We start from the raw sequence: 27,849 nt of genomic DNA, 5'->3' as shown, positions 1-27,849 counted from the left end.
CGCTGGAATCTTTGATAGCACACGTATAAAAGCCGACACGCTTTACCGCTGGTCAGTTTTTTGACGGCCGACACTCTGTTCGCCGCTATCAGTGCACAGTGTGTATTGCTGTAGTTTTACTTTCCGTTTCCCAGCCACAAGTTCGGCCAAATAAAGAGCTTCATCTTGGACATGCCAACTGCTGCCTTCGTCGACGTCATGACCCCGTGACATCTGGTGAATGTGCTGTTCGTTCATGTTCAGGACGGCCCCGTCAAGCCATGAACCCAGCCCACATCGCAGTGAAGACACTGACGCCAACCACAACCAGCGAGCTAGCCGTAGGCAACAAAGCCTACCACAGGAGTATGGGCCTCTACCCGACACGGCTCGGAAGACCAAGGCCATGACCACGACTGCGGCAAGTCAATGATGACAGCCAGTGCACCACCGCCCATGATCGTGAGCATCCCAGGGAGCCACCGATCTTTAGGGGATCATGATGTGAGGATCCAGAAATGTGGCTCGAGTCGTACAAGAGAACTGCTGCCTTCAACAACTGGGACATCAACGACAAGTTGCGCTTTGTGTACTTCACGTTGCAAGGCAGCGCCAGGACCAGGTTCGAGAACAGGTAGTCTGCCCTGACAACGTGGGACATCTTGCAGACCAGCTTCCTCGCAGAGTTCACAAGTGTCGTGCAAAAGGAAAGGGCCACCGCTTTACTGCAAACATGGGTCCAGCTCCCGAATGAAAATGTGACAATCTTCAAGGAAGAGATGACTACTCTCTTCGCCACACAGACCACGAAATTTCTGAAGACAAGAAAGTTCGCTTCCTCATGCGAGGAGTAAAGCAGGAGTTCTTCGCGGGACTGATGTGGAACCCACCAAGCAGTATCCAGGAATTCGTCTCCCAAGCAACGACGATTCAAAAGAAGCAGGAGATGCGCACCCAACAATTCCATCGCCGCTCGACGCCAGGGTACGCAGATGTTCAATCATTCTGCTCGCACAATCTGCGCGTGACTATAAGGGCCATAGTGAGCAAAGAGCTGCGAAGGATGCTCCCGCCAACCCAGCCTCGAGCGGTCTCGATCGAAAATATTGTTCCGAGATGAAATCCAGCAGTCGCTGAGCATTCTTGAACCGCCACAGCCACAGCACTAAGCCACGAGCTACGCTGCTGCCACCCGATGCAACGCTCCCCCTCCACATCCCAGCCATGACGACCCACAGCCACAGTTCCATCGCCAGACACCGTCGCCGCCCCCAACATCTGCATCATACAACCCACCATTCGACCAGCGCTACACCCCAAGGAAGACCGACGTTTAGTGCGCCCCCGACCACCGCCCACTCTGCTACTGTTGAGGAGAAGCTGGCCACACCTATCGCCACTGCCAATACCGACAGATGGGACTGCGTGGATTCTCCATCGACGTGCCGCATCCACAGCGGGATGAACGACCATGAGACATCGCCGACTACCTCTCAGGAGCGCAGTGGACACCCCGACAACCTTCCCGATCACCGTCGGCAGGCCACTACGTCACCGCAGCGCAGCCAGTACGCCGGTCCTACTCTGGGCTAATGTGAGAGACCTTATCCGGAAAGCTAAGGGCAGCAACTGATGGAGGTACTGCTGCTGTACGACGAAATGCTGAAGATCCGACGACGACGACACCAACAATTCAGCAATCACCAGATAACAGCTCACCACCTACCAAATAGCGCCTTTGTGAGAGCACTCCCCCGCCACACCAAGACCTGACAACACACCCGAACAGCATCGGAGCACGTTGACGCAGACGTGATCTGACGCCACGACCAAATCGTAATGCAAGATGACAAACCACTGACCTCAACGTTCTTATCTATGGCCACAATGTCACCGCTTTGGTTGACACTAGAGCCGGTTACTCCATCGTTAGTGGCCCGTTTGCCGCCAAGCTGAAGAAAATAAAGACCACTTGGGATGGACCCGAAATCCGGACAGCTGGAGGCCACCTAATAATGCCGACTGGAGCCTGCATGGCGAGTCACGAATGACGGCCAGACTTATGCGGCGAGCTTTGTGGTCCTACAGCATTGTTCAAGGGACGTCATTCTAAGCATGGATTTCCTGAAACAGCACGGCGCAGTCATTGACATAAAGAGGTCATGACCCACACCTCGCGCTTGGCTTGAAAAACACACTGGAATGAATCGGACCCTTACCAGAAATATAGAGCCAAAAGAATTTTCCGAAAAGGTAAAGTAGAACCGGAGATATAGCGATTGCTACATTTACCTGACGCATTCCCTCTCAACTCGCTTCATTCCGGAGGCGAGGACCGTGCCGTTTGAGGTGCCCCGCCCAGTGCATTACGTCAACTTGCTTCAATGTTTTGTGGTTTCCTTTCCGCGCAACTAGGCAGTGTTGACAGCTGCTGCTGGCAACTAATAGTTCTGGTCGGTTGTTTCTCGCTGCGCGGTGCGCACTCAGATGGATCCGGCTTGTATGGAAGGATCGTGTCGACTGTGTGTGACGGGTGCCTGCCGTACAATAAGAAGGGTGAAAAACCAGTCTCTCCGACACCATTGTACTCCTTTCAGCATCTGACCGCGTTTGCACTAGGAAAGGGTTTCTGATACCTTTCGCGACCGTGCAAGTCACTCAGTGCAGCACCACTATTTTTGTTACCAACACATTACTAAGTTCGAAGGCTTCGCTACAGCATTAATATTATGTATTGAACGTTAACAGCCTGGCTGCTAACAACCTGGCCTTACATACCAAACTAGCCTCCACCATGTCACCCCTGTGCCGTGCGCTAAACAGTTTCGCTAGTCCACCTCACTGAGTGGAATGGCTCTTCAATCTTTTTTTTTTTTTTTTTACTGCGACAGCAATTATATGGAGACTCTCGACGGGTTTTTGCTGTCGCCGTTGCCAACATTTTCCGTATTCAGTCCAAATGTATAACATAGCCCTCAGGGGCGTAGCCAGAAATCTTTTCCGAGGGGGGGGGGGGTTCAGCCATACTTTATGTATAATAATAATGTTTAATAATAAGTATATTTGCCATCTTTATCTCTGTGAGATACAGATGGAAGGATTGTAGAAAAAAAGCTGTCCCCGGACAGCTTGACTAGCCTACAACCCTTTGTATTTGGCAGTGAGGCAGTATTAAACATGAACATACATATATATACACTTACACTTTTACATAATTACTAGAGCTGTGCGAATGGCAAAGTTTTGGGTGCGAAGCGAATTCGAATACTGAAGTGTGAGTGCGAATCGAATCGGGTATTTTTCAAATATTTCTCGAATATTTCTAGAATATTTTTCGAATACTTCGAAGCGAAATTGCAGAAAAAAGGGTAGAGAGGATTCCGAAGCTTATTCTTAAGAAATAGCAACGCGAAAGTGTTTCTTTTCGCTACTTTGATGAAGCACTGGCGGGGTGGTGTTTCATAGTTGTCTTATCAAGAATGAGGCAATGTAGAGGCCGAATCCTATTTATGTACATGGTCTGGTGCAACCAAAGTGTTGCCGACAACACTTTACACGTGATAGGCAAAGATGCCATTTCCTCAGCCTCTCCTCCTGTTTCAACTTCTGTAGAAGCCCAACTGATGTGGCGGACAAGGGTGTGCTCCCTTCAAGTCCAGAGTTCCAGATCTGCCTCGTAGACGTCAATATATAAGAACATCTGAAATTTTGGATGCTAAAAAGCTTCGGCTTCTGATTTTTTTTACTTCCTGCCCAAATTTCAGGTCTAAAACAGCATTAATGGAGCCCCCACCTCTGCCACATCTTTCATCTCCATGTTGGAACCAGCGTTTTCTTGAGTTAATACATTTGCAGCTGTAACAGAGCTTTAAAGACAGTTTTACTGCAATACGGGGGTGTTATGAGGTGGAGCATATTGAAAATCTTGGGACCACTTCCAATCGGACGTTGACTGTCTCTTGGCAAAGTTCGACCGTAACGGAGATTGAAAGGCAGCTTTGCCACAATACGAGAGTGTAATGAGGTGAAGCATAATAAAAAATCTGAAGGGGTCACTTTCAATCGGGCGTTGAACTGTATTTGTTTTTGGGAAGTTCGAATAGCTCGAATAGTAAAATTCCAGTGCGAATAGAATCGAATAGCAAACACTATTCGAAAACTATTCAAAATTTCGAATATTCGCACACCCCTAATAATTACACAAACACAAAGCCACACACATGCACATATACAGGGGAATACTAGTGCTTTAACGTATTTCAACTCACACTTTCATCTTAAAAGGCAACGAAATCAAAGATGTGTAAACACTGCAACATTAATCTATGCAGAAACCAGATACATCCTTTTTAAGTTCTTTGAAGGAGGCCATAAAAAGATCAAACTGCATCGATTTATAGCTGTTTAATAGCGTAGGTACTGTGTAATGAAGCATTTGTTTTCTGTAGTTTATTTATTTATTTATTTATTTATTTATTTTCAAATACTGCAGCCCAATGCAGGGCTATTGCAGGAGTGGGGTACATACAATAGGAAAGAATAACAGTAACAGCACAACAAGTTCTTCTTCAGAACAAATATCGCCACCTCTTGAGCACAACCGGGTACATAAATGAAAAGAAGAAGAAAAAAAAAAAAAAGGACAACAATGTCATTCAAGTGCCTCCAAAAAATCTGACATATTCATTTCACGAACAGAACCGGGTAGATCGTTCCAGTAGACAATAATTTTCGGAAAAAACTGTATTTGAACATAGTACGTGCGATGAATGGCCTTATGTTAAGATTGTGACCACGTCTAGTTGCAAGAGCATTAGCATACACGATGTAATTATCATTAGATAGCCGGCATGATGAATGAACATAAGAGTGAAAAAGTTTTCAAAGAGTCAATATCACGCCTAGCGCACAATGGAGATAACTTCAAAGATTTCATTGCAGATGAGGGCGAAAAATCATGGTCATAGCGATGAGATAGCGAACAGATTTCCTTTGGACAGATTCAATTTTATTCACGTCACACACTTTGTATGGATTCCACACACACGAAGCGTACTCTAATATAGGGCGGATCAGTGTTTTGTACATTAGTAATTTGGTGGATTTTGGCGATGCAGATGATGTACGTCTTAAGTAACCTAATTTTTTTAATGCTTTAGATGTAATGTAATCTATGTGATGCGACCATTGCATGTTGTATGTGAACATAACACCAAGGTATTTGTATGTCTGTGCTCGAGGAACTGCGATGTTGTTGAAGGAGTATGCATATTGTGATGGAGAATGGCTGTTCGTGAAAGACAAAACTACTGTTTTTTGGAAGTTTATCTGCATCTGCCAATCCGAGCACCAAGAACAAAACTGCGAGAAAGAATCTTGAAGTATGGCATAATCATTAGGAGAAGTAATTACCTGGTAAAGTACACAGTCGTCGGCGTACAGGCGAACTTGGGACCTAATATTGCTGGGAAGGTCATTTATAAAAATCAGAAATAATAGGGGACCGAGAACGGAGCCCTGTGGGACACCAGATGTAACTTCTACTGCTGACGAGGACTTGGAATTGAATGAGACGAATTGAGAGCGCGAGTTTAGAAAGCTTGCTAACCAGTCAATTAATTGCGGATTATTTAAAAGTACCTCTAGTTTACCTATAAACTTGCTGTGTATAACGGTGTCGAAAGCCTTCGAGAAATCTATAAATATTGCATCAATTTGATTACCAATATCTAAATTACTAATAATATCATGTGAAAATTCCACCAGTTGCGTTATTGTGCTGAAGCCGCGACGAAATCCATGTTGTGTGCAGGACAGAAGATTATTCGATTCAAGAAACTCAGTTATGTGTTTATGAATGACGTGTTCGAGCAGCTTTCCAGAATTGGAAGTAAGTGATATGGGTCTATAGTTGGAGAGGAGTTGTCTGTTTCCTGATTTATGCAGAGGCAGGACCTTGGCTAACTTCCAGGACTCGGGGACTGTACTTGAAGACAAAGATTTGTTAAAAATGATGGTCAAATAACGTGAACACCACAGGGCGTATCGCACCAGAAAGCTATTTGGAATGTTATCGGGGCCAGTGCACTTCTTCGTATCTAACTTGAGAATCAAGTTTAGGATACCATGTGTGCTAATTACCAGATCGTCGACGGACAGCTCTGGATTAGAACTTCTAAGCGAAGGGAGAGCATTATTGTCGTGCATGAACACTGACTGAAAATAGATATTGAACGCATTAGCTATCTTAATAGGGTCTGAAACTGCCGTGCCATCTAATATAAAGGAAACTGTATCGGTTCTAGCGGGGTTAATAGAAGACCAGAATTTGCGTGGGTTAGATTTTAATAATGCTGGAAGTTTGAACGCGGTGTGGGCACTAACCATTCCTCTCAGTGTCTGGTACCGTAGCTTGGAGCTTTTCTTTGAAGTTGGACAAGATTACGTATGTTGTTTATGTTCCGATAGTTATCTTGTTTGTATATGTGACTCAAACTATATTTGTACAGATTATGTGCAGGGATCACGCCCGAATTGTTAAAATTATTGTCGATGCTGTGTAAGAAGCGTTCGTGCGTGTGTATATTGACAAGCAAAACTGAAAATTTTCGCGCCGGTTTGAACCTCCCAACCCCCTCACCTGGCTACGCCCCTGATAGCCCTGCACACCGTATGTTCTACCTACGAGTAAAAGCTCGCGAGCACCAGCGACGCTGAAGCGGAGATGAAACAAGCCGGCCAACTCCGTTAGACAAAGAGTGCACGCGATAACATGCCCCGCATGCGAGGCCTGTTTTCGATTGCTCATCGAGAGGAAAAACCCCGCCAGTCTTTTATAAGAAGCATGATGGAACGCCATGGGAAGGGAGAGGGGGCTTCCTTCGCTCGAAGGGTGCAGTCGCTGACGCGCGCGCTATCTCGAGGCATGAGGAGACTGCTCGTAAACTAGCTGTGCTCTCAACGCTTACTTCTGGCTTAAAGGGACACTAAAGGCAAATAACAATTTATGTCAGAGTGAAAGCTCAATGTATGACAACTTCTAAAACGGCAATATTATCAACAGCAGTGCCCTAGTTAATGAGAAATTAAGCTAAATGTATCACATGATGAGCGCCACGAGTGGGACATTTTCGAAGTGATCCCGATGACGTATGAGAGTCTGCCTACAATGAATCACTAGTAATCAAAATAGCAGCAATAAAAAAAGAACCTTCCAGGCATCAAAAGACGTAATAAAATGCTGTTTGTTCATTTCCGTTTGGCTCATGGAAAAAAGAACTTCTGAGGCATTGCCATGGGGAACGGCGCGCGTAGTTCAAAGGTTCCGTTTTTGCCGAACTGCGCTTCGCACAGCGCCCTGCTTCACTCACGCGGTCGAGTCTCAGTGGTAGTTTCGGGATCGCGCACTGCCGCGTGCGTTTTGCGCGCTCATGAAAGTCGCTCTGACAGAAAGTTCGACAAAATGCCACATGCAACGACGCCGGCACTACGAGCCCTTAGCAGCATGCCGCGTTCATCGGGGCTCAAGTCGCTGAATTAGAGCCCAGCGTCGCGAGCCAATGTCTCGTTGTCAAGTTCTCTGTCCACATCCATTGTGGCGATTGCGGCAAGCTTCGATGGCCGATGGCTGCTGTGGGTCCCGCTACTTTCGCTCTGCTGCTACTAGTGTCGGCAGCCGCGCAGTAAAGGCGGGCAATGTTGGGCAAGGCAGCAGTGACGTATGAAAGTCTGATTTCAGGCGGGTGATTGTAAGTGCACTAACGTGATGCGGACCACTAAAATGTGATTTCATTTCAAAATAAGCACTTCCTTGGCATAAAAGTAGCACTACGAGGTTTCTGGACCTCTATTTCAACAATCAACGTCGACTTAATATTTGCCTTTAGTGTCCCTTTAGAGAACTGACAGCACCAAACCGCTTCGGACCCTAAAGCAGACATATTCCCTTAAGCTAGGTCACTACCTTCAAAAACGCATTTATGAAAAAACCACAGATTTTTGGGGGATTTAATAATTTCGAGGGGTGAGACGACTGAAACTGAATTGGGAGCAGTTTTTGGAGCAGCAAAATTTCTATTTTGGAGCAGAAGATCCTTGATTTGGAGCAGTTAGCGGCATTATTGTGTCGTCCTAGGAGCTTGAAAAAACAAATATGTAGCAACTTGGGGGCACAAGTAGATATTTTAATTGGCTCAGAATATACATAACACTGAAACAGACTTTGGAGAAAGAACAGATTATTGCCAGGTATGAACTACACTACCTATTTACATACCATGCGACTAATCTAGCCCACGTAACAAACATATGAAATAATTGAAAAAAGGTTCTGGAAACTAAGTTAACCTTGAACTTCCGAAAAAAAAAAGAAATAAAGTGACGAAGCATCACACTTGTCATAAATTTTTAAAAAATGTTATTGCACAAGGACTGTAGTTACATAGCCGTACGCCTCTGCTTAGGATCAGTGATATGATTTAGCAGATTACTGCTTCGTCTGCTTATTTAGCTTTTCAACGACGCATTGCCGAAGCTGCGGGTGTACGCCGGAATTTGAAAAATGTGCTGTACTGTTCGCTCATGATGACCAAAAAACGCGAGAGATAGTAGAAGCAGCAGAGATGGCCAAGGATGTTAGGCATTGTATAAGCGTGCCTTCCATTGCTCTGTCAGCAAAGGAACTATGTTTTTTGGGCATATTGCAAGATAGTGGTATGTAACTGGTGGTGTGCCTTTAGAGAGATAAATCTTATCACTTAGGAGTGAATGTGGTTACGTGGATGTGAAGCTGTGCAGGCGTAGTGTTACCCTATATATTCACGTGTTTTCTTCAATAAAATTCAGTTGGAAGTTAGCGCTTGTGTGTGTCGCATTCTCCTGTCTTTCGTCCCTGAAGTTCGCGCTATTTAGATGTTCAAATGGAGTACCAACTAGCCCAAACATGCACCTAGCTTTTCAAGCTTCCCCAAGAGCTTCCTGTGGGCTAGCGTTACTCTTTGTCAGGAGAACATCACAATAAGCGCCTTCAGCTATATGCTCGGCCACGCGGTTGACATAGCGTCAAGTGTACTGCACGCTTTTAACAGACAACAAAAGCGCGCTACACCGTCGTTCGCTGCCACCTCGTGCGGGACCACCTTCAAGAGTGTGGCATGGGTGCCAAGAAACCTCACCGCACTGACTATCTCGTCAAACGCGCGTGTGGTACTGCAAGAGTGGCGCCGTTGTAAGTGTACTGTACGTTTTTATGGGGGACGACACAAACACGCATCGCATCAGCTCGCTGCCGCCTTCTCGTGCAAAACCGCTAGAGCAGGGGTTCTCAAACTATCTGGCCTTGGGGAACCCCAAACGGCTTTTCCAGAGTGCCACGAAACCCCTAACTTTTTCTTCAGCATTAAGGCAATCGAAAGGAGGGGGGAGGGGGGGGGATACCGCCTCTCGCCGCGCGCAGCCACAGTATTAGGTGTGAGGACATACCGTGGCATCACCATGAGGAGGTGTCCGTGTGACGTGCAAAGTTGGATTGCTCCGCCAGCCCTCTCCAGCTCAGCCTGCGGCCACTTTCGCGTCTTCTTTTTTATTATTATTGTTGTTCTTCACTTTCAACAAATTAGTAAAATACCGCTGTGGCTTCATCGCTGACTGTATGAAATGCGAAATAAGTGCTCCAAAAAAAATATTACGTTCCTCAAAATAACTGACACCACCTTGACTGCCGGCGTTGTCTTCTACGGCCACTGATATGGAAGCCATGAGGGCCGAGCACGCTGCTTTTGTAAAAGGTAATGAACCATTTTGCGTCGAGTTGTGTGCTTTAGTCAAGAAGCACATATTCGTTGCAAGAAACGCGAGAAACGTGACCACCATGTAACTTCATTCAGTGTGGGTTCGCATGCATCTAAAGACGGGTCGCGATTGACACGACAAAGAAAGGGCATCAGCTAATTTGTCTTCCTGTTTAGTACACATAGGCCTATAGTATAAAGAATGACGCGAGAGGTCTGTCCGCTTTGTGCGAAGCAACCAAACATGCTTACTGCTACATACAGCCGCAACCTTTCTCAAATTATTGGAGGCAAACGCACAAGAGTTATATGCACGTGCGAACCTCATTCAGAGTTGTAGCTATAACATTACGTGTACCTATAACATGCACACATTTGTCTACGGCATGATTTTAATACTTATCTGTTGCTCCTTATTGCGTGAATTTTCTACGGTTTTCACATGGTGCGTTTTCGATTGCCATCGAGCCACATCTGGATGAAAGCTTTCTACGATTTACTCTGTTCTGCAGCTCGCACAAAGGGGCAATCACGATCGATAAATACGGTCCCAGTAGGGCTCAATAGCGAAGGTGAATGCACGAGCATGCTGCAAGGGGTGGCTTACTGTGGTCTAGACGGAAATTTCATGCTTATGAAGCGCGAAAAACACGAGACAAAGCAGAGATGCACACAGGACAACAGCCTGTGTTGTTTCTCGTGCTTCATAAGCATGAACCGATTCCAACTAAATCAGATAGCTGTGTTCGCAATTTTATGTTTCACAGTGTCCAGCATTTACAACTTCATGGATAAGCAGTATGACACTTCGCGGCTGCTGTTAGAAGGTGAATCAATACTTGAGGTCGGTATACTTGGATTTAGGAACACGTACGCGCCTCAAGCTTAATTTCGACCCCATGGAGGTGTTCGAAATTTCTGGAGCTCTCCACTACGGCGTCCCTCATAATCATATCGCAGTTTTGTGACGTGAAACCCCAACAATTACAGACGGTGAATTGGTGTTTGAAGCTGGCCATGTTGTCGCCTGTAGCGCAACATAAAAAAGAAGTCACACTGGATGGGCTCATTCTACAGATATCCTCTATAAACAAGTAACCCCATGAGCTGCAAATAATAACAAAGGATTGTCAGGTGACAGCAGTATCACATCACGCTCTTGCAAAGCAGGGTAACGGTGAAAGTGAAAGCTCACATCACAGGCTCGCACTATGGTGCAGAGCATTATAAAGTGCCATGCCGCCAATAACTTTGACTGCTCTTGCCCACATTGTGTAGTCTCTAGATGTCCACAAACAGGAACTGAGAGCAAAACAATGTTGTTCAAAGTGTAAAACGCCAGAAATCGCAGTTAAAAGCAAGTGTTCAACCGTCCGCTTCCGTTTGCCGGAGCAACACGAGATCACGTGATCCAACCCTGCACGCCACAACGATCGCAGCGCCTGTGGGCCTCACACCCAATTAACACTGCCCTCGTTGGCCTGTTCTCTTTCCTTTAATATCGAAGGCCATCACCGTTGATGCAGAACCCCCCATAATACACAGAGTTGCGATTCCCCCCCAGCGCCACTCTGCGAGTCGCATGCTTCAGGCATCGCACAGCATAAGCAACGCAAACGAAGCGCTGGACGTACAGAGGCCTGTTTTATTTTTTCCAAAACAAAAAACAAGGCATGCCAGTTGCACAGTGAAAGGCCCGTCGACCGATACACTGGTCGTAAAGCTAAGCCTAAATGCTTGCGTAGCCCACAGTCAGCGCGAAGCGATGCCTCATGCATATAACAAAGCGCTTGTTGCGCATTTTGTTTACAAAACTGACATAGCTAGAGCAGTGTCAAATCACTGTGTATGAAAAGTGTGCGACGTGAACACCGACGCGCCATGAGCCACGAATAAAGCACCGATGTGCCCGTTCATGTCGCTTAACTGGTTTGAACACTTACGAGCATGAGTTACCAGCTCTCCGTGCGTTCTGTCTGCTGCTCTAAATAAATAAATTTAGAGCAGCAGACAGAAAAGTTTGCTGGTCTAAATAAATAAATTAGTTGCTAATGGGGGTAAAATGGGAGCGGGTTGCATTCGTTCTGGTTGCTCGCGGAATCCAGTTTGAGAACCCATGTGCCGGAGCATCGCAGAGACACGTCACATGCAGGAAGCTAGTTGACGCCGCGTAGACGCAACAAGGTACTCGCTCACGGCAAATGCGCGCGTAGGTGACTACACACAGCAGCATCGACACAAAAACTGCAATGACCGGAGGAACACGCTACGCACAACAAAGAACCCAATATTCAGCCCCGCTATGCATGCCCCTAGGTAGTTTTCGCTAAGCGACAGTAGGACAGTAGTGCCAGAACACACAGCCTAGTAAGTAGAAGCAGCACGCTCAGGGCACAGCAGCACATTTTCGCGGGGTGACGCATATTTACACCAGTCCAGAGGAGATTACGGCGGCACCATGGGAGCCTTCATTAGAAAGGTGCACAGAAGAAACATGCTTGGGCGCGTCTATGATCTGCGAACGTCTTGTTTTTCTGGTATTCCTGGCGCTGCTTAAAAAGTCATGTTAACTTGGCCTTTTTTCCCCACTGAAGCTGACGTGGGCATCAAAATTCTTGCTTTTGAGGCAGTTTCGGAGCAGCTCCGTGCAATTTTTTCGGTTTTTATGCTTTTGGAGCAGCTTGGCGCAGGAAAACAGAATCCTATCAATTATGAGCAATATGCGCAGCTGTCTCACCCCTGACCTTCAAGCGCCCTGTCTATTCAAGAATACTTAGCAAAAAGAATTATATAGTTATCTTGAGCCGTTAGAAAGTTATGACTATTTTTCCAGCCCCTCCTAGATGCACCTGACCCGATTCCACAGCACCTGCAATCTTGTCATAAATGTCTCTTTGTATACACATTACGTAATGCTAAGTTGTCTAACTACGTTCTAAAGCATGTGGGACATGATATTTTTCCATTTATTTAAAGATTTCCACAAACCCAGCTGTGGCATTCTGTTGTTCAAGTTGTGCACATTTGCGCTTGGCTGTCTGTGCTTTTTCGAATGCTATTCCAAGCTCTTGAACTTAGTTCTGGCCTTTCAACGAGAAAGCTTTAGTACTTCATGAAATATGGTGAAGTATAGGATGAAAAATAAGTGTCAACGCAAGTTGGGGAATCAATATACCAAGCCTGGACCCGTTGTGGAGCATGTGGATGAGAGTCAGCTGGAGACGCAAAACATCGACAAAAAAAAAAAAAAAAAAACGAATGTGTGCTTCAGCTGGCTCAAAAGGAGATTGTGCCGCTTCAAAGGATGTCCCAAGGTATGAGCCTGGTGAACCTCAGACATATTGAATGTTCCTTTATTACATGAACATTCAGTTCAAATCTTTAAAGCCATTTTTCTCAGAACATGATTTTTTTACATTTTACATTACGTAAACAGTGATAACCTTTCTTCTAATAAATATTTTCACATCGCATTTTGTGTGCTATTTCCTACTAGGTAGGACTGTGCATTCAAACAGAATGATTGAAAACGAGCAATAACCTTTTGTACTAGGGCCAAATGTGCACGAAACAAACCTGCCAAATATCAATTTTATCAATCTTTTTATGATAGCACGCCTTAGCTTAGAGATGGTGTGACTGTGGAGGTTAGATGCACAGGATATTGTCTTCACTAGGTACCTGCCAAGTCGCAATAGAATCCCAGCTACCATTTTGTAGTTATTACTGTTGGCGCAACATGCATAGTTTGGCCCATTTTGATTTTTGTAAGTTTTATTTTTTACATTTTTAGCAATTTCATCGTTTTAAAACTCAAATCTACCTAAGCCCTACAAACCAAAGCCATAATTATAACTTTTAGGCTACAACTGCAAAACTTTTTCTCGAAGGTGGTAACAATACCTTAAACCAGCGTTTTGTTGAGTTACGCGAGATCGGATCCAAAAGAGTTAGCTGCTAGCCTTACTTCGTATGAGAATACAATTTGTTGGTATCGCATTCACTGTTTCGCCCTTAAGCGAAACTGGGATGTTATTTTTTAACTGTTAGCTATTGACCCTGGAAAGCAAGGGGCGGATGGGTAATATGGCGCAGCCGCTTCACAGCGGGCATTCCGACACCAAGGCCGTCAGCGACAGGCCCGCTACTGACAGCTGCGCATATTAAAACCGAAGTGCGGCTGCTCCGACAAGGAGGCATGCTTTAATTCATGAGATGACATTTTATAGCACAGTTCTTAGGAGAGTGGCGTCGCCGTTGGTGTTGGTGGCGTAACCGACAGAGCGAACGAGGACGAAAGAGAGCGAACGTGGAGTCTGACGATATTATGAGCCATTTGCCTCTAACCTCGCTTTCTTCATCTGTCACGCGCACTGGCCCCTCGGTCGGAGCTCGTGAGCATGCAGGGCTGGCATGTGCACTGCGGCTGGCTTCGCTTGTCGTAACAGAGCTGTCGGCGTTTCGCTTGGTTCACGACGCTGCACAGAGTGGTGTGCATAGCAGTCGAGCGATGTTGGCGTTTCGCTTGGTTCGCGACGCCTGCAATGCACAGAGTGGTGTGCATAGCACTCGAGTGCTGGCAGTTTCTGCGGCAATATGTAACAAATATTGTTAGTAATGAATGATGCTTTAATTAAGTGCTGTGCAACACTTGATCAGCAGCACTCCTGGAAAATTTTATTTAACCGCCAGCTTTTACTTGTTTTTACAGCGAAGCTGTATACCTCTACCTGGCAACGGTTTCGTCTCCGTGGGCAGAAAAACGCACGGGCAAAAAAACAAAACACAGGCTCCTAAAGCACCAACAGGCACTCGCGCTTGTGTGCTCTTCTGCTAGCGGATGCAGGCGCTCCTTGCGTTTTCACCTCGGACGCAGAGGATGGGCATTCGGAGAGGTGGACAGACGAGCTAATGAATGCTTTTGCTGTAGACTTATGCAATGCCAAAACCAAGTTTCGACCTCTGGGTGGTTTAGCGGCCCTTTAACAATTGAAGGCAAATGGCATATTTTTTTTGCAATCAGGAATACAGCATAGAGCTCAGTATTCATTTCACTAAAGAAAACCACCAAACTAAGCATCAAAACCGCATGATGGATCATAAGGCGCCCTGCGAACACCCTTCCATGCATTCCCGGAAAGATTAGGTTGCAGCTGCTTTGCACTTCACACGAGGGCTTCGAACGCCGTCAAACGACTCTTCCTTCTCCACGCATGTTTCCTGCTTTAACATATAAGAGGGAGACCCAGTTAGCAACTCATTCAGTTCCTTCTAAGACTGCCATGGGTAGACAAAGGAAATTAATGACACCAGAAGAATAGCATGAATACAATGCCTGACAAAAGAAACTCAATTGTCTTGCTGAAAATGGTCACGGAACCAATCCCGGTCTACCACAGCGACCACAAAGCAATTTTCACTACCATTACTCTAAAGTAATAAAACATACCCCCCCATCAGCCTGTGTGGTGTTTGATGCAGCTTCACTGGACAATCATGTTCGCAGGGCGAGAGTGGTCCAAGACGTGCTACATTGTAATATGCGTTTATTTTTTTACTGGTTCCTATTGCCATTATATTTTACTCCTTAGCAAATAAGATATCATTGTTTACCAATGAAAGAGAGAGAAAATAAATTAGAAGGCAGAGAGGGTGGTCTGAGCTAGTACATCCCGGCCTGCTACACTGCACTGGGGAAGGGAATACACAGGAGTTGCTCGCAGGATTTCATGAAGAACGGTCGCATCGTCCGCGACGCCCTGGATCTCTCCTCATGCCTCTTGCTGATCGACGCCCCGTGACGGCTGCCTCGACTGCCATGCCGTGCGCCTCTCATCGACGGGGCCTTTGCCGCCTCATCACCGACATGTATCGTGCCCCTGGCTGAATCGTGGTCCCATCCGTGAACTCCTGTGACCGGCTCCTCAATCTTTCCTGTCCTCTTCTCTCTTCGTCGCGCCTGTCGACATCCTATCACTTCCTTTCCTATTTCTTCCTACTTTTCGTTTATCCCACCTTACCCCCACCCCTATAAGGCGCTGAGCTGTGCTCCCGCAAGGGCTGCAGAAAATAGTGCCTTCTTCCTTTCCTTCAACCACACATTCATTCATACACAACGGGGGGAAAAAGAGTGATGAAGCATGATGATGGGGGCAGCAATAAGTGACATGTGTGTATATATATATAATAGGACACGATTACTAGTGTAAAGAGGACAAGGACGCTAATAATAATCTTTCATTATGCTATACACCAACTAGCCCAACTCCACCTTATAGCGTATATACCCTTTTCACGATTGTAAAGCTAGATTTCCTGCGATGCAGTTAGCCCAATTGATGGCAGTTAGTCACTTCTACAAACAGCATGTTAAAGCACAGTTTGCTTGCGCTATGACATGGAAAACGTAGACTTAGCTCACTTGACATAAACACGCAAAATAGACCAACCCCAGCATGTGCAACTAGGACCTCGTCTCCATTTGAAGCACGACAGGTACCGTCATTGGTTGGGCGAATATGCAGCGCAAGCAAGCGTACTTGCGGATTATTTTCATATGCGCAACCTTATGCATCGGTTTACCAAACGACCAGCATACAGTCCATTAATATTGAAAAAATGCCCTTGTAGCATTTGGCAATACTGTATGTTTGCATATTCGGGGGAAATGCAGCTTTGAGCTAATGTTTGCAATCCCATGTCAGCCAGCATAAGGACCCCTGTCTTCTGCTGTGACACGAAGGGAGGACAGTCACGAAATACTTTGTGTTCTAAAGTCTGATACATTAGACAGTGCTCACAGTTCAGGCTACACAGTGGTCTAGTGGTTAAGATGCTTGACTGCAAACCCGAAGGTCACGGGATTGAATCTCAGCCACGCCTGCCGTTTTTTCAATGGAGGCGAAAATGCTTGAGGCCCGTGTAGTTAAATTTAGGTGCACGTTAAAGAACCCCAAATGGTCGAAGTTTTCGGAGCCCTCCACTACGTCGTCCCTCATAATCATATCGTGGTTTTGGACGTTAAACCCCAAGAATCATTATTATTATTACAGTTCCGGCTGTACGCACGACTGAAGAGGTGCACGTAGCACCAAGTTAAGGCAATGACCAGGTGAAACCTGCGGAATACACTGGTGCAGCTGCCGTTTATTTTAGCCAGGAGGCAAAAACTCATGTCACCCTATTTCCTACGGATGTCTGCACCGATGGCATGTTTGAAGCCAGTACGTTGCTGTGCAATCTCGCATAGATGACCTCAAGGAAGGAAGAGATCACGTCAGTCTGCAATCACAGTATTATCGAGGGCTTCCACAATGTATAACGGACAAACGAAGAAAAGATGCCATCCCTATAAGTGCAAGTGTCTTATTTACTTCCTCTTCTTCCTCTCCTTCGGCCACGCTGCATGTTTCCAGCGCGACTTTTCGACTAGTGCGGTCGCCGAAAGCGCCTGCGATTTCAGTGCGCTCGAGTAGGCAGGCTTCGAGGAAATACGACCTGCTGCCAAACCGTCCATGGTTGATGGCCACAGATCCTTGAATCCGTGACACAACCCAAAGACGACAGGCGCCCGTGCCCAGTGGGCGAACATGCAAATTTTCAAGCAGGTGCAAATGCGCACATGTGATCTTTAGCACATCTGATAGAAAGACTTGGGTCGAGATCAAACACAAACGATTCCTCTCAAACAATGAGAAATCTTTATTAAAGCACCCATCAAAAATGTCTATTAATCAATTAAAACATCACATCGAAAGCAATTAATAGATCAATGGCTAAATTGACAAATTATTAACAGTTAATCAATTAAAAATTTTAATCGACCATCCCTAATTCAGGGCTATTGCAGGAGTGGGATTGGTTACGAATGAACAACATAATAAGATGCAGCATTGGAAACCAAATAAATCCTGTGAACAGGGTGGCTATGTTTTTCGAAGAGAGGACAAAAAGTGGCAAGGTGGTAGACAGCAAGTCATACCGCTTTAAAAGGAAGTGAGTGAGTGTTAGTCTTCTTGGTAAGCCCATTCATTGTGGACAGGAAGAACTGACGATGCAATCTTGGCTGATTATCAAGATGCTGAGAAAGGGGAGACAATGGAAGGAACGGTGAAACGTGCTCATTATTAATTTCGCATTTGATGACAAGGATGCCAAACAGAGCGAGGGTGCTGTCAGGTACTTATGTAATAAAAGCTTAGTATCTTTGAACTTTTCTTCAAATGTTCTCGGTGAATAACAAAAGCTTACACAGTGATGAATAGATCCAATGTTCAGCATTTGTGTGTTTCATGCCTCTGTACCCTTGTCTTGTGCAGTTGGTCATGTTTTGAAAACATTCCCAAACCTCGGAGAAGGCAAATGGCAAAGTTGAGATTAAGGTATGTGTTATAAAGCATTGTGAAGCAGGTCCCATTCTTGTTAATTTTTCGTAATTAAAAATTTATTTTAAAATGAGCCTTACACTAACAGTCCCAACTCAAATTCGATGCAACAAAAAAAAAATAAAATTTTGCAGAGACATAAAAGAAGCTTTGGCCAGTGCAATGAACCAAAACAAATGAGATCAGATGAATATTAAAATTATAGCGATTAAATAACCAAGAACTTATGCACTAACACTAGGGGGCACCTTCTATAACAGGCAGCCGTAATTAAATCTTGTGGCACGATTTTGCTTATTGAGGTTCATTGCACACCTACTAATGCGATAAGGAAGTGTGCCAAGTATTAAAGAAAAATCTTTATTAGCAAAAACAATATGAATGTTCGCGTACGGAAAAATAACAAAAATGCAAGTTCTGAGAAAAACAAAAACAAGATTTGAAACAGGTGCAGCGCTTACACAAGGTGATGAAGAGCCCTAAAATTTGTAGCTAGTTCCATCCTGGACCGTACTCTTGTGTGCCTTTGCTTGAGAGGCAACTTCCCTTTTTTCTCCAGCTTGCTCTGCAGCATCAGTGCCATGATGGGATGCTTTCACGACGCAGTGCCAATCATTTGTGAGGCAAGCTTTTGAAGTGTAGAGGCCAGGCTCGATGCCAAACTGCTTCAAAATACCAAATGTGCTTCTGTTGCCATTATTTAAATGACACACAGCGTCCTACACAGCAAGTTTGATGATTTGCAAACTCATACATGTGTCCCTGATATGTACAACATTGCGCATCCACCCGGTGACAAGTTTATGACTTTTATGATTAAAAATGATGGGTTTACACTGATATTAGAGCATTATTACATGTTCACACTTGATATGATTATTAAATAACCAACAAAATACTACATATCAAGCTAATTTTATGATGCACACAGAACTGGCACTTTCAGTTTCGTAGATGATGGTTCGTCTAACATTTTTGCTTGTACCTTTTGAAAGAAACTGCATAGAGAGAAACTTTATGCAGCAAAATGATGGGCGATAAATTGCGCACTTCACATGAGCAAAAACCCCAAAATATGAGATTTGAAAAAGAAAAAATCACTTTTTCCACTTTGTCTCATACCTTAAAGATATTTCACACTAGAGCATGCAATTCAGGATTTAAGTTATTTTCTTTTTTTTAACCAGCAAATTAAAATGACAACATTGATATGCCATAGCGTAAATAAGGAACTTGGTAGGAGTTGCTTAGTGACCACTTTTGTCGCCTAATCACTTTCATCAGCGGATGAAATCAAAATAGACATGTTAAAGAATAGCCAAGTACAAAGTGATGTAATATTTATCCTTGTAATCCCTGTCATGGCACAACTTGACATTATAAACAGGCTTTGTTGATGCTGCAATGAATGACTCTGTAAGGGATTTCAATGCGCTGAAGCAAATGTGGCCAAACATGGCTATGTTCCCTGTTTTTATAAAAATATGCGAGACTTTTAATGGAGGCAAGGCAGCGCTGAATGTATGCCAGGAAAACTGCCACTGTGTGTGGGTTTATGCGGCTTCAGTAACGCGAAGAAGCCAATAAATTGTTTTGCTTCGAAACAAATATATATACTTGCAAGACGCAGAATTAAATGCTACGTAGATGAAAGTACAACAAGACGGTGAACTTCAGTGACAACCAACAAATAGACCAAACTGTCGTCAACTAGTTGATGCTGTTAACGTGCACCGATTCACTCATCTGCAAGGGTGACCGCTGTATTATTGATAAAATGAAGGCGTGATTCTCTGATGCACTGGCAGGCAGCGTAAATTCCAAATACCAGCTCAGCGGAGCTACTCGAACGTACGACGAGAGGGAGGAAATTCATCGTGCGTCGCTGCACGAACAGCTGACAGGCGACAACACAGTGGCATGTGTGATGCAAACCAAAAATTGCAGATCACGCGAGGCGCACGGCCTTGTTCAATGCGACCGCGAGCAAACTAAACCGCCTCGACATCGGACTCGCAAAACAATTACGCCACCGGGACCGTGTTCATTTGCTGCAAGGCAGACCGACATCGGACACAGTCAAGCACGCGTCCACGGTCGGGCAACGGTGCTCCCGTCGGGTCGCATCGAGGCCAACAACAGGGAGAGGAACAAAGGAGCCGCTACTTCGGTCGCCACCGCCTCGGTTCGCACGGCTTCGCGAGCTCGCTCCATCGAGGCGGACGAAAAAACGGCTCGCAAACGGACACGCCAAAAGGTTTCAGCGCAAAGCCAAGCTCTTCGATGGCATTGTTTCGCTGCAAGGCGGCCCGTCAGTAGGAAGAGCGCATGGAGCAATGAACTACTGACGGGGTACTAGCCCGGCTGACGCCGGCAGAGCCGGGCTCCTGGGCCTACCAAAGGTCTCCGATGAGTGATCGACGTGCACGATGTTCGCTTACCATTAACGGGAACAAACTAGGGCGGCTGTGGTTCCTGCTGGAACCGGCATGGGATCGAAATTGCCGACGAATATCCCCGAGCACAATACGCACGACGCACACACAGTCGACCGAAAACACACGGCTACGAAACTGCCGATCCTCACTTTCGAAACCTTGACCAACGTTATTTCCTGTTTGTGGCTGTCAAGAGTTTTAGCGACCAATTTTTTTTTTCTCTAATGCGGCGCCATCGTTGTTTCACACTTTGAACGGGAAGCATTTCACAATTTCCACTTGCTACGGAAACCGAAACTATAACGGACGGTGGGTGGCCATCCGCAGTGTCAGCTAAGTCGTTGCTGGCTGTGTTCTCGCGAAACTCTTCTTTCGCCTCGAAGATGGGCTTTGAAAGAGGACGCACTCAAGCGGGGGTCGAATCGCTGCGAGTGTAGCGTACAGCGGACGCATAGTTTTCTGAACAAACGCCGCCCAGTTCTGTTGATGTGGCCGACGCTGGACTTCTCGGCAATGTGCCGCTCGCCCTCTCTTTCTCTCGGTACGTGTTCTTTCGACATCGCGCCCCACCCCCCTGGGATGAACTTTTTTTCACGCTTCGTTTTCTTTTGCTTCGAGAGCTTAAATTGAGGGCCCGGCGTGTTTCTCGCAGTGCTTACATAACGATGTTTAATCTCGCGCGAGTCGTGGTTCTTGATTTTGACTTACCCTTGTATTGATGAGATCTATGCACGGCGCCTTGAGAAGAAACATTGCAGATTTTTTGAGGCGATAAGATGAAGCCGGACGCATAAAAGCGAAACTTGTGCAAAATCACACAGTAGCGGTGGTACTACAAGTAGCTTACTGCTGGTTTCCTTGTCTCGGTAGATGCTGCAGTTCTGCGGGCCTGTTTGTATTCTTTCAAAGCTAGGAGTGAGCCCCGTGTCTGCAAAATGTTCACGATCGCTGTGTAACGCTAGCTCTGCGTACTATGTTACACGCGCTTCTTCGTAAGCCGTTTTCTTTAATTATGAATGGTGGCGAAGGCAAAAAAAAAAAAAACGTGATTAAAAAACGAAGATAAAAAAACGTGAAGATAAAAAAAAAAAAAACAGAGAACAAAATGAACCTCGAAGTATTGCTATCGTGTCCATGAGGAGATTTGCCGAAATATCATTTCAGTGCTGAATTTGAGGCATATTATAAGATCTTGAATTCAATGTTTTTGACAACAATCGTGAGTTCAGAATTTACGCGTGCATTCTTTTATGGCGCTTTGAAAATGACATGTTTAGCGCCTTTCTTGCATAGTATACACACACAGAGACCTCCCAAAATAATCTTCAGTGGAGAAAAAGACAAGGCAGGAAAATGGTTTTATATTTACGGTCGACATTTACAATAAAAAAAAACTAAAAGGTCACGTTTTTACACACTCTCTTATTGATGGAGTGAGGCAATTTGTCCTTCCAACACATGCACAATAGGGCTGGGACCTCTTGTAGAAAGGCAGATAACAAAGGCACATACATGTTGAGTGCTGCTGGTAAGGAGGACGCATAGCTTTACCATGATCTAGAAGAGTTTGGATGCGAGCTCGTTGGTACGGATTCATCTTAAAAACACGGTGCTAATTTAAACATAGACAAAAGAAACAGCAAACGAGGACGGACGCTCACTTCCATGGCTTCTCCGATCAGCTCTGCCAATGGCATGGCACTGGAGCTAATGCAGAGACCACAATTTTAAATTGACAACTGCGCTTTGGTTAGGGTTGCCACCTGTCCTGTTTTAGAGTGGCCAGGCCGGTTTTTTAGATAGCGGGCCGGTTGCCAGTGCACACCGGCCTCCATTGGCCAGTTTGTTTTTTTTTGTCACAATATCGGAAATATTTATTTTCTGGGGCGTTTTATAAGTGTCAGTTCAACAACTGCGACGGTGAATATTTATCGTCAATCACCAAAACTCTTACACTATTAGTCAACCACTTTTTAAGATCTCTTTCAAGTGTAGCGACCATTGAAATAGAGTGTATTATTGTGCGTGTATGTATATGAATATCAGACATTTTTGTGGCATGTGGACTGTATACATTTTAATGTTTGTTTGTCTTTAATGCCACTGGCCTTTCAGATTCAGACGCAAAGAAAAGCGTTTTCTGGACAAAGTATTGCGGTTCTTTTCCAGTGCATCACATTCAGAGTAATAAGCGCTGCGCCATTCCAATCACGTGTGTTTTCATGCCAGCAGTTAGACTAGTCGGTTAACTGAATGTGCTGTTTGTGTTTGTACATGAAGTTTATTTGGCTCAAGGAAAGCAATGTTTCATGAAATGGCACTGCTGGCTGAAGACTTGGCATAGCGTCTATTGTTCAACATTAATTTAATCTCCTGTCAGCCCCTGCTTTAAGGGCCGGTTCTTTTTTTTTTTCTTTTTTTTTGCGGGAAAAGGTGGTGACCCTACCTTCATTACCACATGTCAAATAGTGGGTCCTGATTGGCGTTGAACTGGATTGGCTGCCTACATATTTCCGTAGCCAGCTGGAGCCTTGGCTCTATAACTGTGTGCAGGTGATCATGAGTGCCAAAAACTGGATGTCTTATGTTGGCATTCAGTATGCAGAGTGTTGTGCCCAAGGAGGTTCATGAGATCTTGGACACAGTGACTCAGTTCTTGACCCTTGCAGTGCAGCAAAAATTTACTGCATTCTTCACAAGAGGAAGCACAAATTCATGTTCGAATGAGCAGAATGACAAAATATAGGTTGAAATTTCATTTGAACACTTGATGTTTTCTTTAGCAAGCTTCAACATCACTTTGGTCATTCACAATCTTTGTCCCTGGGTTTTTATTTGAAGTATGTTCAAGCAAAGTTTCACTGTATTTGTGCTAGTTAACACGAATCTTTCTTGGTGAACATCAGCTTGTTGTGTTATGAATTTGTTGGCGTAAAACATGCCGTCGGCTTGTCGGGCTTCTTTCTGCAAGTGCATTTGTTACAAAAGATTGCACGTGGGAACCCGAAATTCAGTTTTATAGAGAGATGCGGCTTGTTGGGTTTTATTTCACCGGTAGGTGTGTTTTGAATGTTAGAGTGTTGAGAAAAGCATGCAGAACCCTATTGGTAACTAACGTAGTTGTTAACCTTTTTGCAGTTCACGAATGAAGTGGTTCCTCTGTAATTGATATGCGGCTTGAATTTAGGGGGTAAGTTTAGCTGGCATGCAAAGACACGAACGTTGTGCTAGGTTTGAAAGCCTACTAACATCCCGCTCTCCTTCTTTTTCGGTTTTCAAATGCGTGCATATTGCTGCGATTTAGTGGGAGAGTGTGTACGCAAATTTTTGTGGTTGAGCTTGTCAGTGTATAAAAGGAAAGAAAATGCTGTGGACTGATGCAGAGTTGTGTGCAGTATAATGCCTTCTTATGGAACATGTGCATTGCCACTAAAGCTGGACTGTCACTCATTGTTTATGACTTAACCCAGCCATTGAGTTCATTTTAATTTAAGGTTTGTGTTCAAAATATGTTGTGTAACACCGGTGTCACATGGGCGCTTTTGATCACTATCAGGGCCGATCTAGGTTGGATTTCTTTATCACAATCAACGATGGTCACTTCTACATGGTCCAAGCTAATCTTGATTCAGTTTGGCACAGACGCCCATCGAGTAATGATCTGGAGGCCAGATTGCAATTACAGGTGATCTGCATTGTCCCTGATCGCAATCAAAAGTGCGCTCCAGAAAAAGCGCAGAGTGGCCTTAATTTGCGAGTCTCAAATATAGTACGGAGTGTGTTCTAGGACTTGTTTCTTTCATCGCTGCATTAAAGTTGTGCTTCTCTTGCATGCATAGTGGTCGGGGATAACGTAAGTCCCATTTTTGTGCCTTCTCACACCCACCAGTCTTTGATGCAATACACTAGGAGTACGCATATTATATGCGACTTGATAGCTGTGTCGTTTCAGGATTGTTTTCACATTGATTGGGAAGAAACTACTTTTACACATGCTTTTATAGATTTATGCAATGCCGTATTTTTGTAGCTGAACAATCAGACTTGTATCGGAACTTAAAAAGTCATAAGTTTAATGTGGCAGGGCATCTGTTATGCACCTCCAGCAATCCGGGAGAGTGCAGAGCATGCGAGTCATCGTTCTGCGCATAAAGATGTTACTCTGGTACTTGCGCATTACAAGCTGTTGGATATCATCTAAAGTTTGTGTGGCCTGAGAAGAACCATCTGTGCCTTCCTGTAGCGACAGATAAATGCAGTGCTGGCTTTCTAAGCATCACTTAATGGAAAAGGTATAATTTTTTTTATTTGAAGCGATGGTGTGACTAAATTGTCTTGAAGCAAATAAAGATATAGGTCAGTGGTAATTGTAGAATGATGGAAGGTTTAGCTCGTTGGCAAGCATTCGTTTAGAAGTAGTTATGTATGGCCGACATAGGTAAAAAGAAACGGGTGACATTAATGCCAACTGTCAACTGAAAGGTCGCACTTTTAGTGACTGAAAAAAAGAAATGCAATGAAAAATTGAACAGGGAATATTGCTGGAGCATGCAACCATTTTTCATTGTCCATCTTGCAGGGGCATAGCCGAAAATATTTTTCTGGGGACCCCCATTTGTGTGTGTATCTGTGCACCTGTTAAGAATTTCTATAAAAGGGAACTGCCGTGGCTGCCTGTCTTTCTTCTCGGAGATGGCTTTAGTGGATGAAAACTGTAAATGGTTTGGCGCACCTTTGTGCAATAATTTGTTGATTGTTCTAGTGTAGTTATACAATTACAAGGAAAATTATAGCAGTACACCACATTTGCATGGGAAAAGAAATGTGTGAACCATTTTTTTATCATGAAAAAGAAGTGTTGTGTTTTTAAATCGTATGCATTGTAAGATTTATTGTTTTTCTGTTGAGGTTTTATTGTCAGTTGAGAGTCTAGTTGTCAATGCTTCTGTTTACATTTTTGTTGTTGTATGTATACCAGCTTGTCCAAGCTTACGTTGCAACTCAGTGAGCATGGTCTAGCCATGAGTGATTGCTTCTTGCACTACTGTCCTTGTCCGGCACACGGCAGCAGTGTTGGCAATGCAACAATTAAGCACCGCAACTCACTGTGTGTATGTTCTCTGTGCAAAGGTGGCTGCACACCACCAGCGCATTGGTTAGCCGGCAACACTGCGGGAGCTGTGACTGGCCCGAAGGTGAGCTCGCATTCATTGCTTAACCCTTTCTCTTTTGCACAGAATTGTTTTAAATGTAGTGCATCAGTAAGCAAGTGCAAGCCTGAGAACATTTTTTCCTGGAAAAGTTCACCTCCTAGCGCTGTTACATGCTTCAAAGAAGTGGGTCACATTTGTCCCACTGTTCATGAATGCATCGGAAAATATGGGTAAAGATGATGTTTGGGAAGTAAAAAAATATTTAATTGAAATGCACGAAACAACAAGCTTACGTAGCATTGCTACTAGGATCAAGTAGCGGCTCCTTGTAATAAAGTGCAGCAGAGTGAAAGCACTCGGGCATGTTGCACACTTTGCACCTGAATATCCATTAACTATTTTTCAGCTGGGTTTTACAGCTTTTTCCCTGGTTGGAGTTGTGTGTACATAAAAAGTTTCCTATGACATACGACGGTGCTTCGCCTAAACTCCGGAAAAGCTTCAATGTTAATACTCCTGTGGCTCAATAGGCCTAATGAAATTGACGATGTAATCCACACTCATTGTGCTGCTATACTGGCAGCCATTTACATTTGCCGGCTAACCAGTATGCTGGTGGTGTTCAGCCACTTTTGCACAGAGAACGTACACACAGTGAGTTGCGGTGCTTGTTGCATTGCCAGCACTGCTGCCGTGTGCCGGACAAGGACAGTCTCGCAAGAAGTAATCACTCATGGCTAGGGGACCATGCTCGCTGAGTTGCAACGTAAGCTTGGTATACATACAACCACAAACGTGCACGTAACAACAACAAAACTGTAAACAGAAGTGTTGACAACTGGACTCTTAGCTGACAATAATTGCGCAGATTTTGTTGCGCACCTGATATAGGATTACTAGCTTACAAAACTGAGAACAGGGACACTTATCTGGCATGTTAAGGTGACGTCAGAGTATATTTTAGCATGTTGCGAATGGCATGGCAACACTGGGGGAAAACTTTTTATTCTTTGACACTTACTGTTATCTACAACATTCCTGCAAAAGTAGGCTTGTGTGAATATTCGAACTTATATTACAGTATTCAAATTTGCTTTAACACGAATTTAAATTATCCGAAATTTCGAAGTATTCAAAATGAACGAATAGACATATAAAACAGCATGAAACCCCCCTGTAAAGGTGGTTTCTCTGCAGTGCAGGTGTGCTATACCGTGAGTACACCTATCCAGGGGAAACCCGCACTGCCACGAAGCCCCACTTCAAGGTTAAATGAACATATTACTCTCACATCGATTCATCATTTTTTAAGTTTAAAAGCTTGTCATACTGGCTTATATGCTCTAAGTAGAGTCAATTTTAAAACTTGACGTATTTTACAGGTTATCACTTGCAGTCTACCGAAAGTCAAATCCTGCTACTATTCAAAGTTTCTTCCACTTCCCTTTGAACCAAAAAGAAGGACATTTGCACATGCCTTGTTTCAATTTTAAGATATGTATTGTGGAGGTTAGTTGGGTCATGACAAATATGCTCATTTTTCTTTATAATGTGTCATATATACTATTCGAATTTGATTTGAAATTATTCAACCAACATCACTATTTGCTTTGAATCTAAAATTTACTATTTGCACAAGCCTATGCAAAACCCTAATGACACAATTCAGTAATCTTTCAGTGGATAAGAGAAGTATCAAGACCAAAATAAGTTCCTCTTAAGTTTCATTAGAATATTTGTACAAGTTTGAGACGAAATGTGGGATGTTTTTGAGCCCACAAAGAGATATAAATGTTTTTGTGACTCCCACTCACATGCTGCCATTTTGCAAAGCTGATTTTACATTGTTGTTTCACATGCAGTGGCTGTGATTCTTGTCATTTATAAGCAGGATTAAATTATCTTTGGTCTCAGTCAGCTTTAGACTTAGAAAACAAACTGAAAAACTGACTTTGCGAAACATTTTCGTGCTCGGATTCAGTGCTCCACGAAAGCAATAAAATAAGCAGTTTGGCCGAAGGGACTTGCTTGGTGATCTGAACTGTTATTTGTTTACCAGCCACAAGTTTAGCACCTCCGAGAATAGAAAAATCGCATGTTACCGAAT

At 44.4% G+C, this 27,849-nt stretch overlaps 2 protein-coding genes across 3 annotated transcripts in view; one reads left to right on the top strand and one right to left on the bottom strand.

Moving 5' to 3' along the window:
- LOC119386565 (uncharacterized) overlaps positions 1–20,740 on the bottom strand; it is a 132,440-nt gene extending 111,700 nt beyond the window's left edge. Inside the window, 1 exon segment of the mRNA XM_037653848.2 lies at positions 20,593–20,740. The gene's annotated coding sequence lies outside the window, so the exon portion shown is untranslated.
- Positions 20,741–20,910: 170 nt separating this feature from the next.
- Positions 20,911–27,849, top strand: part of LOC119386566 (GTPase-activating protein skywalker) — a 41,635-nt gene continuing 34,696 nt past the window's right edge. The window contains exons 1-2 of one of the 2 annotated variants that reach the window (XM_037653851.2): positions 20,911–21,130; positions 25,720–25,784. The gene's annotated coding sequence lies outside the window, so the exon portion shown is untranslated. The remainder of the gene's footprint in view (positions 21,131–25,719; positions 25,785–27,849) is intronic. The other variant, XM_049413174.1, reaches the window with a different exon arrangement.

Source organism: Rhipicephalus sanguineus, chromosome 3 (genome assembly GCF_013339695.2).
Source record: "Rhipicephalus sanguineus isolate Rsan-2018 chromosome 3, BIME_Rsan_1.4, whole genome shotgun sequence".
NCBI classification, from domain to species: domain Eukaryota; kingdom Metazoa; phylum Arthropoda; class Arachnida; order Ixodida; family Ixodidae; genus Rhipicephalus; species Rhipicephalus sanguineus.
This window is presented reverse-complemented; position numbering and strand designations above follow the sequence as displayed.